At 40.3% G+C, this 13,100-nt stretch overlaps 1 protein-coding gene and 1 long non-coding RNA gene across 2 annotated transcripts in view; one reads left to right on the plus strand and one right to left on the minus strand.

Moving 5' to 3' along the window:
* Positions 1–13,100, minus strand: part of LOC307193356 (zinc finger protein 621) — a 279,464-nt gene that overhangs the window by 69,948 nt on the left and 196,416 nt on the right. The gene's annotated exons all lie outside the window — the stretch shown is intronic.
* The window catches only part of LOC307193359, a 263,564-nt gene that overhangs the window by 14,540 nt on the left and 235,924 nt on the right, over positions 1–13,100 (plus strand). The gene's annotated exons all lie outside the window — the stretch shown is intronic.

The raw sequence follows: 13,100 nt of genomic DNA on the forward strand, positions 1-13,100 counted from the left end.
CGTTGAGTGAAGCTGGCTGCTGGTGTTGAGATGGAGATCTCTGGGAGAGTTTCACCGTTTGATATTATGTGGAGCTGGGAGGTCTCTTGTGGACCAGTGTCCTGAAGTTGGCTCTCCCACCTCAGAGGTACAGCACTGACTCCTGGCTGCAGCACCAAGAGCCTTTCATCCACACGGCTCAGAATAAAAGGGAGAAAAAGTAGAAAGAAAGAATTAATAGAAGAAGAAAGAAAGAAAGAAAGAAAGAAAAAGAAAGGGAGGGAGGGAGGAAGGAAGGAAGGAGGGAAGGAAGGAAAAAAGAAAGAAGATAAAGTAAAATAAAATAAAGTAAGATAAAATAAAGTTATTAAAATAAAAAATAATTAAGAAGAAAAATTAAAAAAAAAAAATGGATGGATAGAACCCTAGGACAAATGGTGGAAGCAAAGTTATACAGACAAAATCTCACACAGAAACATATACATACACACTCACGAAAAGAGGAAAAGGGGAAAAAATCATCAATCTTGCTCTCAAAGTCCACCTCCTCAATTTGGGATGATTCGTTGTCTATTCAATGTATTCCATAGATGCAGGGTACATCAAGTTGATTGTGGAGCTTTAATCCGCTTCTTCTGAGGCTGCCGGGAGAGATTTCCCTTTCTCTTCTTTGTTCTCACAGCTCCCAGGGACTCAGCTTTGGATTTGGCCCCGCCTCTGCGTGTAGGTCGCCGGAGGGCGTCTGTTCTTAGCGCAGACAGGACGGGCTTAAAGGAGCAGCTGCTTTGGGGACTCTGGCTCACTCAGGCCGGGGGTAGGGAGAGGTACGGAGTGCAGGGCGAGCCTGCGGCGGCAGAGGCCAGCGGGACGTTGCACCAGCCTGAGGTGCGCCATGCGTTCTCCCGGGGAAGTTGTCCCTGGATCCCGGGACCCTGGCAGTGGCGGGCTGTATAGGCTCCCCGCAAGGGGCGTGTGGATAGTGACCTGTGCTGGCACAGAGGCTTCTTGGTGGCGGCAGCAACAGCCTTAGCGTCTCATGCCCGTCTCTGGGGTCCGCGCTTTTAGCCGCGGCTCGCGCCCGTCTCTGGAGCTCCTTTAAGCAGCGCTCTTAATCCCCTCTCCTCGCGCACCAGGAAACAAAGAGGGAAGAAAAAGTCTCTTGTCTCTTCAGCAGGTCCAGACTTTTCCCTGGACTCCCTCCCGGCTAGCCATGGTGCAGTAACCGAAGCACGAGCCTCCAGCTCCCAGACCTGCCCGCGCCGGCGGGTGAGCAGACAAGCCTCTCGGGCTGGTGAGTGCCGGTCGGCACCGATCCTCTGTGCGGGAATCTCTCTGCTTTGCCATCCGCACCCGTTTCTGTGCTCTCCTCCATGTCTCCGAAGCTTTCCCCCTCCGCCACCCGCAGTCTCCGCCCTCCCACTGGTGCAGGTCCCATCCCTATCCTTTTGTCTCTGTTTATTCTTTTGCCCTACCGAGGTACGTGGGGAGTTTCTTGCCTTTTGGGAGGTCTGAGGTTTTCTGCCAGCGTTCAGTAGGTGTTCTGTAGGAGTTGTTCCACGTGTAGATGTATTTCTGGTGTATCTGTGGGGAGGAAGGTGATCTCCGCGTCTTACTCTTCCGCCATCTTAACAACCCCCCACCCCCTCTAGTGGTTTTAAGTGTAGGGTTAGATTGTTTATTTGAGATTTTTCTTGTTTCTTGAGATGAGATTGTATTGCCATAAACTTCCCTTTTAGAACTGCTTTTGCTGCATCCCATAGGTTTTGGGTTGTCGTGTTTTCATTGTCATTTGTTTCTATGTAGTTTTTAATTTCTTCTTTGATTTCTTCAGTGATCTGGTTATTTAGTAGTGCACTGTTTAGCCCCCATGTATTTGTGTTTTTTACAGTTTTTTTTTCCTGTAATTGATTTCCAATCTCATAATGTTGTGGTCAGAAAAGATACTTGATACAATTTCAATTTTCTTAAATTTTCTGAGGCTTTATTTGTAACCCAAGATGTAATCTATCCTGGAGAATGTTCCATGTGCACTTGAGAAGAAAGTGTATTCTGCCACTTTTGGGTGGAATGTTCTATAAATATCAATTAGATCTATCTGGTCTATTGTGTCATTTAAAGCTTGTGTTTCCCTAATTTTTTTTTGTTTGGATGATCTGTCCATTGGTGTGAGTGGGGTGTTAAAAGTTGCCTACCATTATTGTGTTAACTGATGATTTCTACTTTCATGGTTGTTAACATTTGCCTTGTGTATTGAGGTGCTCCTATGTTGGGTGCATAAACATTTATAACTGTTATATCTTCTTCTTGGATTGATTCCCTTGATCATTATGTAGTGTCCTTCCTTATCTCTTGTAACAGTCTTTAAAGTCTATTTCATCTGATATGAGTATTGCTACTCCAGCTTTCTTTTGATTTCCATTTGCATGGAATATATTTTTCCATCCCTTCACTTTCAGTCTATATGTGTTCGTAGGTCTGAAGTGGGTCTCTTGTAGACAGTATATATATGGGTCTTGTTTTTGTATCCATTCAGCTAGTGTGTGTCTTTTGGTTAGGGCATTTAATCCATTTACATTCAAGGTGTTTATCGATATGTATGTTCCTTACCATTTTCTTAATTGCTTTGGGTTTGTTTTTGTGGGTCTTTTTCTTCTCTTTTGTTTCCCGCCTAGAGAAGTTTCTTTAGCATTTGTTGTAAAGTTAGTTTGGTGGTGCTGAATTCTGTTAGCTTTTGCTTGTCTGAAAACCTTTTGACTTCTCTATTGAATCTGAATGAGATCCTTGCGGGGGTAGAGTAATCTTGGTTGTAGGTTTTTCTCTTTCATCACATTAAGTATATCCTACCACTCCCTTCTGGCCTGCAGAGTTTCTGATGAAAAATCAGCTGATAACCTTATGGGGATTCCTTTGTATGTTATTTTTTGTTTTCCTTTGCTGCTTTTAATGTTTTTTCTTTGAATTTAATTCTTGTTAGTTTGATTAATATATGTCTTGGTGTGTTTTTCCTGGGGTTCATCCTGTATGGGACTCTCTGTGCTTCCTGGACTTGGGTGACTATTTCCTTTCTCATGTTAGGCAAGTTTTTGACTATAATCTCTTCAAATATTTTCTTAGACCCTTTCTTTTTCTCTTCTTCTTCTGGGACCCCTATAATTCGAATGTTGGTGCGTTTAGTGTTGTCACAGAGGTCTCTGAGATTGTCTTCAATTCTTTTCATTCTTTTTTCTTTATTCTGTTCCTCGGCAGTTATTTCCACCATTTTGTCTTCCAGCTCACTTATTCGTTCTTCTGTCAATGGATGTTTAGGTTGTTTCCATGTCTTGGTTATTGTGAATAGTGCCTCTATGAACATAGGAGTGCATGTATCTTTTTGGATTAGAATTTTGTCTGGATATATGCCCAGGAGAGGGATTGCTGGATCATACGGTAATTCTGTTTTTGGTTTTCTGAGGAACCTCCATACTGTTTTCCATAATAGCTGTACCCACTTACATTCTCACCAACAGTGTAGGAGGGTTCCCTTTTCTCCATGTCCTTTCCAGCATTTGTTATTTGTAGAGTTTTTAATGATGGCCATTCTGGCTGGTGTGAGACCATTCCTTTGTCTTTTCTCTACTTTCTGAGGGTTTACCTCAATGTTATCTTCCAACCCTTCTAGTTAGCTTTTTTTTAACGTCTGCTATCAGGTTTTTAATTTTCAAGAGTTATTTTTTCTGAATCCCACCAACCTTTTAAAAACTTTGTCACAGGACTTCCTGGTGATCCAGTGGTTAAGAATCCCCCTTCCAGTGCAGGGGATGTGGGTTCGATCCCTGGTCAGGGAACTAAGATCCCACATGCCACAGGGCAGCTAAGCCCGTGCACGCTGCAACTACTGAGTCCGCATGCCACAACTAGAGAGCGCTCTGGAGCCTGTACACTGCAACAAAAGATTCCCTCATGCCGCAATGAAGATCTGATGCAGCCAAATAAGTAAATAAATACATTTAAAAAATTTATTTATTTACTTTTGGCTGCATTGGTTCTTTGTCGCTGTGCACAGGCTTTCTCTAGTTGTGGCGAGCTGGGTCTACTCTTTGTTGTGGTGCAGGGGCTTCTCATTGCGGTGGCTTCTCTTGTTGCGGAGCACGGGCTCTAGGTGCACAGGCTTCAACAGTTGTGATGCATGGGCTCAGTAGTTGTGGCTCGCAGGCTCTAGAGCGCAGGCTCAGTAGTTGTGGCACACGGGCTTAGTTGCTCCATGGCATGTGGGCTTTTCCCAGACCAGGGCCCAAACCCATGTCCCCTGCATTGACAGGCACATTCTTAACCACTGCGCCACCAGGGAAGTCGTAATAAATACGTATATATATATATACATATATATATATATTTTTTTTGTGGTACGTGGGCCTCTCACTGTTGTGGCCTCTCCCGTTGCGGAGCACAGGCTCCGGACGCGCAGGCTCAGTGGCCATGGCTCACGGGTCCAGCCGCTCCATGGCATGTGGGATCTTCCCGGACTGGGGCACGAACCCATGTCCCCTGCATTGGCAGGCGGACTCTCAACCACTGTACCACCAGGGAAGCCCATAAATACATATTTTTAAAAAATTGTTGCTATTTCATAGAAGCAATATCTTCTTTTATTTCTCTGAGGATATTAATCAAAATTTCCTTTTTTGTTTAAAATTTTCTGTTCTATGCATAGTTTATATTTCTTTCAATTCACTTTCTCCTGTTAATTTGTTTTGTTCTTTATCCTTATATTCCAGCTAATAGATGTCAATTGGCAGGCTATTAGATATATAAATCTGGAGTCAGTGGGAGAGGTCAGAGGATACAAATTTTATCAACCTCTTATAGCTGTTGAGAATATTAGCACAGAGCCAGGAATATAATTAGACTACAAATGTTAGATGTTACTTTTATTTTACTATTTAGTGACTGCATACAGCACATAGATGAACATAATTAACTTAACCAGTCCTCTGTCCTCTATTGTTACCAGCACTGAGCCTTTTTTCCTCAGTTTTTACTATAAACAGGAATGAACACCTTATTGAAAACAGCTTTATTCATATATTTTAAAACTTTTATTATGGAAAATTTCAATCATATACAAAAGTATAGAAAATGATATAATGAACTCCTGTGTACCCATCACCTAGTTTCAATAATTACCCCTTTATGGTCAGTCATCCAAACATGTTCATGTTTAATGGAAAGTTTTGTTTTATTGATAGTATACAGTCATCCCTTGGTATCCATGGGGGATTGGTTCCAGGACCTCCACAGATACCAAAATCTGCAAAGGTTCAAGTACCTTTTAAAAAATGATGTAGTATTTGTATATAACTTACATACACATCTTCCTGTATGTATACTGTAAATTATCCCTAGATTACTTATAATAACCTAACACAATGTAAATGCTATGTAAATGGTTGTAAATACATTTGACCCTTAAACAACATGAGTTTGAACTGCAGGGGTATACTTATATTTGAATATTTTTAAATAGTGAATACTACAGTACCGCACGATTCACAGTTGGTTGAATCCATAGCTTGGGACGTCAAATTTGCAATAATCATGAATGTGGAGGGCCAACTCTAAGTTACACAGTACTCAGATTTTCCACTGCTCGGAGGGTTGGGACCCCTAAGCCTAGGGTTGTTGAAGGGTCACCTGTTCTATGTAAATCATTAATAGCACATGTCTAATTCAAATTTGCTTTTTGGAACTTTCTGGAATTTTGTTTTTCCTGAATATTTTTGATCTGAGATTGGTGAAATCCGAAGGGTGTTGGAACCTGCAGATATGGAGAGCTGACTGTATATAGATTTTATACCAGTGCTGTCCAATAGAAACATAATGTAAACCACAAATGCAAGCCACAGTTATAATTAAAAATGTTACTTAAATGTGATTTAAAATTTTCTAGTAGCTACATTTGAAAAAGAAAAGAAATAGGTGAAATTAATTTTAATGATATATTTTATTTTTCCAGTATATCCAAAATATTATTTCAATATATAACCAGTATGCAAGTTATTAATGACATATTTTACCTTTTCTTTTTGGTATCAAGTCTTCAAAATCTAGTATGTAGGGACTTCCCTGGTGGTTCAGTGGTTAAGACTCTCTGCTCCCAATGCAGGGGGCCAGGGTTCAATCTCCGGTCAGGGAACTAGATCCTGCATGCTACAACAAAGATCCTGTGCGTGGCAGTGAAGGTCCTGCGTACCACAACTAAGACCCGGTGCAACCAAATAAATAAATATTTTTTAAAAAATCCAGTGTGTGTTATACATTTATAGCACATTTAAATGGGACTATGTACTTAGTGGCTTCCATATGAGAAAATGTATACATACCCGCAAAATATTATTTTGAAGCAAGTATTAGACATTGTATCAATATATCCATAAACACTTCAGTATGTATCACTAATAATAATGTTCACATTAAAAAATTTCCTTAGTATAAATTTCTAGAAGTTAGAAATTGTTGGGTTGCTCATTTAAAATCTTGCAGCTTGGGGCTTCCCTAGTGGCACAGTGGTTGAGAGTCCGCCTGCCGATGCAGGGGACATGGGTTCGTGCCCCAGTCTGGGAAGATCCCACATGCTGCAGAGCGGCTAGGCCCGTGAGCCATGGCCGCTGAGCCTGCGCGTCCGGAGCCTGTGCTCCGCAATGGGAGAGGCCACAGCAGTGAGAGGCCCGTGTACCGCAGGAAAAAAAAAAATCTTGCAGCATATTACCAATAATTTTCCAGAATGTTGACACCAATTTACATCCCATCAGGAGTGCTTGATGGAGCCCACATCACCCCTGACCACACACCAGGAGTGTGTTTTTATCCCTGACCATGGTTCTGAAATCCAGAGAAAAGCAATATGACTTTCCCCCTGAAGAAAGGTCAGTTCTAAGTTCTAAGATGATTCAGAGGTGAGTTTCAGGCAGACAAGAACAAAGGAACAAAATCAGCGGCCTCTTAGAATATCACTTTTTTTTTTTTTTTTTTAAGGAAAGAATAGGGCAAAGGACAAAAGGTAGAGGGGTGGTAAGAATAACAACAGATAGACTCTGGGTAAAGATGTATGATAGAACCCAAACATCTAATTGTATTCTTTCCTGACACTCCAGTAAAAGTAAAATAAGGCTCTGCTTAGATACTTGACAGTCCTTGTTTATCATCTCATTTTTAAGCGTGGGTAGGATAAAAAGGTGATGTAAGTTCTGAGTTGTTGACTCAAGCTTCACTATCGGATGACCTGACTGTGGAACTCCAGATGTCAGCACATTTTGTCCTTTCTCCTGGGCTGTTTGCGTTCCCCTTATATAGAAAACTCTTCTAAAGGCCTGTTTGGAGGGAGAGTTAGCCAGAACCTGAGGGTTGATGGGGTTAGTGGGCTTGAGGTCTAAACACTGAATATGCTCTGGTTCTCTAAATCCTACTGTTTTGGGTATGACACCTCCAACCTCAACTGTAACTTGTGCTTTCCAGTCCTCTTCCTGAGTTAGGGAGAGGTAGTCATCCATTAGCAAAGAGTGGGAGAAGGGATTAGGGAGCTACTAATTCTTAAACAACTTTAAACTGTTTTAATCTTTAATCTTTTGATCATCCTTATTTTATACCCACCAACCCAGCTTCCAGCTGTACATGATACCATGAACTCCTGAGCTTTCTGAAGATGCTGCTGTTTAAAATGGTTGATTCTCAATTTCCTCATTGATTTAGGATTAGGCTTTCTTGGTTTGCTAACCCATTAACCCTGGTCCATCAGCTTTTTATGTGTCAAATATGTTGTTGCCATTTTCTTCCCTCCTGTTCTCCCATGCTTGTGGATTTGTGCTGGTAGAAGCAGACTTTTAAAAAGCAGTCTGGATCCTAACCTCCTCCTTATTAAACTCTCTCCCTCTGCTGCATTCACTGCTCAGTTAATGGCAACCCCATATTTCCAGTTGCTCAGGCAAAAATTTTGGAATAATCCTAGACTCCTTCCCTCTCTCACCCCACATACACACATCAGCAAATCCTGTGGGCTCTATTTTCAAATACATGCAGGATCTAACGGTTGCTCAGAGCCTCTAGCATTACCACCCTGGTCTATACTACCAGCATCTTTTGTCTGGGTGATTCTAATAGGCTACCAATTGGTTTTCTTGTTTCTGCCCTTGCCCCTTTCACTTTATTTTTGTCACTGCAGCTAGAGAGTAAACCGTCTAAACCAGAAGCCAGATAGATGTCCCTCCTTTGTTCAAAACCCCCCTAATGACTGTATCTTGCATAGTCTACTTCCTGCTAACTCTCTGACCTCATTTCCCACATCTTCTACTTTTTCATTCAGCTCCAATCACTTTGGCCTCCTCTCTGTACCTTGTGCTCCTACCGCAGGGCCTTTGCATATGCCGTTTCCTTTCCTTAGAATGCTCTTCTAACAAATATTCAAATGGCTGACACCTTCACTTTCTTCAAGTCTTTGTTCAAATGTCACCTTATCAGAAAAGACTTTGCTGACTTATTTGTGTGAAGTAGCAATCCCTGCACTCCCTATCCCCTTTACTATGCTTCATTTTTCTCTGGATTAGTTGTGACCCCCTATACAATATATATTTAGTTTCTTAGTGTCAGTTTCCTCCACAGATGTCAGTTCATGATGGCAAGGACTTTGTCTATTTTGTTCATTAGTGTAGCCACGGCACCAAGAACAGGATCTGGCTCACAGGACGCTCACAATATTAGCTGAATGAATGAATATGTTAAAAGAAACTGAGCAATAGAGAGACTAAGAAGTTTAGACCAAGGTCACTCAGCAACAAATAGCAGAACTGGGATTCAAACCAGGTTTCTGTGATGTCAGAGCCTGAGTTATTAATCATTTTGTTTGATATTTGGGAAGAAGTTTTAATGAGATGTGTAACTGCTAATGGTATAATGCTATGAAAGAAGTAGATATAAAGATATAACTCTAGCATGACCTTAACTATGTGAAAACGTATAGAGAAAAAGATCCAGAAAGAAAGATATTATATATAAAGCAGAGTTTCTGAGTGCTTTTAAAGTATATTTTAAAACCCTCTTATTGTAGAAAATTGTGAAATACACAAAGCAGATAGAAACTATAGCAAACCTCCATGTACCCATCACCCCAGCCTCAAGGACCATCAAACCATGGACTAGTCCTGTCCCATCTGCATTCTCCCTTCCATGTTATTTTGAATCAATTCACAGATGTGATGGTCAGTTTTATGTTTCACCTTGGCTAGACTACAGTCCTCCATTATTCATTAACCTAATGTGATTAAAACCATAATCAGTCATTTTTAAGTAAGGGAGGTTATCCTACGTAATCTAGGTGAGGCTGCCCTGTGAGTTTCATACTTGCCTCACTAGCCCCAACAATCACATAATCCAATTTCTTTCAAAAACAATTTCTTATGAAATTGAAATTATATATATCAATGTATCTCTTATTGGTTCTATTTCTCGGATTAAATCCTGACTGCTGTACTGCACATACATCATTTCATCTGAAGTAGTTTAGCAAGTTTCTAAACAGTAAGGATTCTTGAAAAAAATCCACAATACCATTATCTTACCTAAACAAAACTTAACAGCAATTCATTGATAATATCAAATGTTTAAATGTCGAATTGTCTCATTATTTTATAAAATTAAAAAAAAACCTTTTTTTTGGCCACACCACATGGCATGTGGGATCTTAGTTCCCTGGACAGAAATCGAACCTGTGCTCCCTGCAGTGGAAGCGCAGAGTCTTAACCACTGGACCACCAGGGAAGTCCCTGAAAATGTTTTTGAACTATGAGTTTTTTTCAGCATTTTAGTTATGGAGAGAAAAAAAGTGCACAACCAGGAAGGATTTTCTCCATGGCTCCAGCAGGGGGTGGCAGTGTCTCGTGTTTCAAGAGGAAAGTAACTTGTATCATTTCTCTCCCAGCCTTAGTCTCCCCGCCCAGGGCTTACTTAGCACATGATACACTTTTGGTAAATGTATGATGAGTGAATAAATAAATGGGTGAAGGAAATACTTTTTTATACTTTTATTCATTGGCTATACTCTGTGCCAGGTACTAGCTGAGTGCTAAATTTTCTCTTTTAAAAAAATTTACCATGAGGTACCTATTATCCCCATTATACATGAAAAAATCTAAGGGTCAAAGAGATTGAAAGACTTTGTGAAGATCATAGAGGTAGCAAGTAGCAAATCCTTGAGTTACCCCAGATCTATATTTTATTTGTAAATGCCATATAGGACATACAGAAAGCATATGAATGGTTGAAAAAAGAGAACACCTGTAACTATACCCAGTTATAGAACATCACTGTCACCCCAGAGGTCTTGTTGTTATGGACTGAATGCTTGTATGCCACCAATACTCGTATGCTGAAAGCATACCCCTAGTGTGGTAGTGTTTGGGTATGGGGCCTTTGGGAGGTAATTAGGATTAGATGAGGTTATGAGGGGGGTCCACTGATGATGACGGGATTAGTTCCCTTATAAAAAGAGAGCGCTCACTCTCCCTTTCTGCATAAGCAAAGAGGGAAGGTCAGCGAGAAGGTAGCTGTATACAAACCAGAGAGCTCTCACCAGTACCTGAATTGGCCAGCACCTTGATCCTGGACTTCCCAGTTTCCAGCACAGGGAGAAAATAAATTTCCGTTGTTTAAGCAACCAAGTCTATGGTAGTTTATTATGGCAGCCCTAGCCAACTATGACATCTGTTTATCTCTTTCCAAACACAACCCCTATCTTCCTCCAAATTTAAGAGTAATAATTTCCTTGCTTTTCCTTAGAGTTTACCTTCTTTGTTTAGTTTTACCTGTTTTTGAACTTTATATAAATGGAATTATTCTATCTATCTACCTACCTACTTTATGACTTGCTTTTTAACCTCAACATCATGTTTGTAGGATCCATCCACATTGAGCATATATTTGTAGTTCTTAAGTTTTTATGCTGTATGGTATTTTCTAGTACAAATATATTACTATTTATTCTTCCATTTTATGGAATGGGCATCTTGGTTGCTGGTAAGAACATTCTTAGGCATGTATCCTAATGTACATTAGAACACACATCTAAAAGGTATATATACCTTGGCCTGGAATTTCTGGGCTATCTGGTATGCATATCTTCAACATTATTAGACAATAGCACAGGTTCCCAGAGTGGTTGCACTAATTTACATTCCCACCTGCTGTAAGAGAGTTCCATTTTTCTATACTTTCACTAACACTTGGTATTGTCAGGCTTTTATATTTTGCCAGACTAATGGGTATATTGTGCTATCTTGTTATAGTTTTAATTTGCATTACCCTTATCTATTTAATGAGATTGAGCACCTTTTTATATTTATTGGACATTTAGATTTCTTCTTTTGTAAAATGTCTTTTCAAGCCTTTTGCCCACTGAGAAAAACTGGATCATCTGCCTTCTTCTCACTGATTTATAGCTCTTCATACAATCTGGTCCTTTATCCGTTATATATGTTGTAAATACCTTCTTCCACTCTATGGCTTGTCCTTTTACTCTTTTAATGGTGTATTTTGTTGAACAGAAGTTCTTAATCTAATGTAATCAACCATACCCAGTATTCTCTTATGGTTAATGCTTTTTATATAGTGTTTGAGAAACCCTTCCCTTATTCAAGATCTTAAATTTTTTTCCCCCATTCTATCCTAAAACCTTTGTAGGTTTATCTTTCACACTTATGTCTTTCACACTTACTACCTGGGAATGATTTTTGAAAATGTAAGAGGAAGGGGTTGAATTTCCTTTTTTCTCCATATGGAAATCCAATTGTCCCACATTTTTCACTACTGCTGTGATGTGACATCTCTGTCATAAATCATGCAATTGTATGTGAATGGGTATGTTGGACTACAAAATTCTAAAGTCGAACTCCTAAGTGCCACGATACTGCCTTTGTCTGTGAAAGGAAATATGATGGACATAATGCATTTTAGACTTAACTAGAATCTCAACTCACAACCTCCATCTCCAAAAGTGCTTCCAGCTGGTGATGCTGGCATGTTATTTTACCTCTGAGCCCATGTTTTTCTTGCATGGTTATTGTAAGGAAGAGGCACAATTTGTGACACCTAATCATTTTATCATTACTACATATTTCAAATGTAAGCACTTGCTCTGTTTGGAGCCTTGGGGCTTGGAGTTCTGTAGTTTTATTAATTTTCTATGGCTGTGTTACAAGTGGCCACAAACTTAGTGGCCTACAACAGCACCCATTTCTGACCTTGCAACTCTGAAGTTCAGAAGTATGGGTGGGTTCTCTGCTTAGGGGCTCACAGGCTGAAATGAACATGTCAGCTGGGTCAATCTCTTATTTTGAGGCTCTGGGGAGACCTGCTTCCAAGTTCATTTAGGTTGTTGACTGAACCCTGTTCTTTGAAGTTGTAGGACAGAGGTCCCTCTTCCTTGCTGGATGTCAGCCAGGGGTTGCTCTTAGTTCCTAGGGGCTGCTCTCAGGCCCTTTCTACCTAGCTTTCTCCATCTTCAAGTTAGCAATAGTCAAATCCTCCTCATGCTTTGAATATGACTTCCTTTTCTGGAGAAAATACTCTGCCTTTAACGAGCTCATGTGATACGATTAGGCCTACCTGGATAATCTCTCCATTTTAAGGTCAACTGATTAATATCTGCACATCCCTTGTGCCATGTAATGATGTAATCTCAGGAGTAACACCAGAGGGTGTTACTTAGCCTTTTGCCTACCATAGTAGTGCCAGATACATTACTTAGCCTGCAGATCTCGAGATGGTCTGTCTGAAAAGAATTCTTTGGTGTATGTCAGAAAACTCAAAATACTTCATCAGTTCGTTCCAAATTCCCAAATTGGCTAGAAATGTTGACTACAACTCGTCTTCATGGAGCTTTGACCCTCTTTCCTGCACAGACATATCTTTTTATTTGCAAACTCTTGGTGACTTGGATGCTATTTTATCTGATATCTCTAGAGCTTACTGCCCACCCTTCAGTCATTTATGGAACCATCAATCAACAAATATGTTGAGTATATAATACAGTCATAGCACTTATCCAAATCTGAGATCACACTTGGCAAGGTGTCAGGCCCATAGTAGGTATTTCTTAA

This window comes from Stenella coeruleoalba (genome assembly GCF_951394435.1).
Source record: "Stenella coeruleoalba genome assembly, chromosome: 10".
Classification (NCBI taxonomy): domain Eukaryota; kingdom Metazoa; phylum Chordata; class Mammalia; order Artiodactyla; family Delphinidae; genus Stenella; species Stenella coeruleoalba.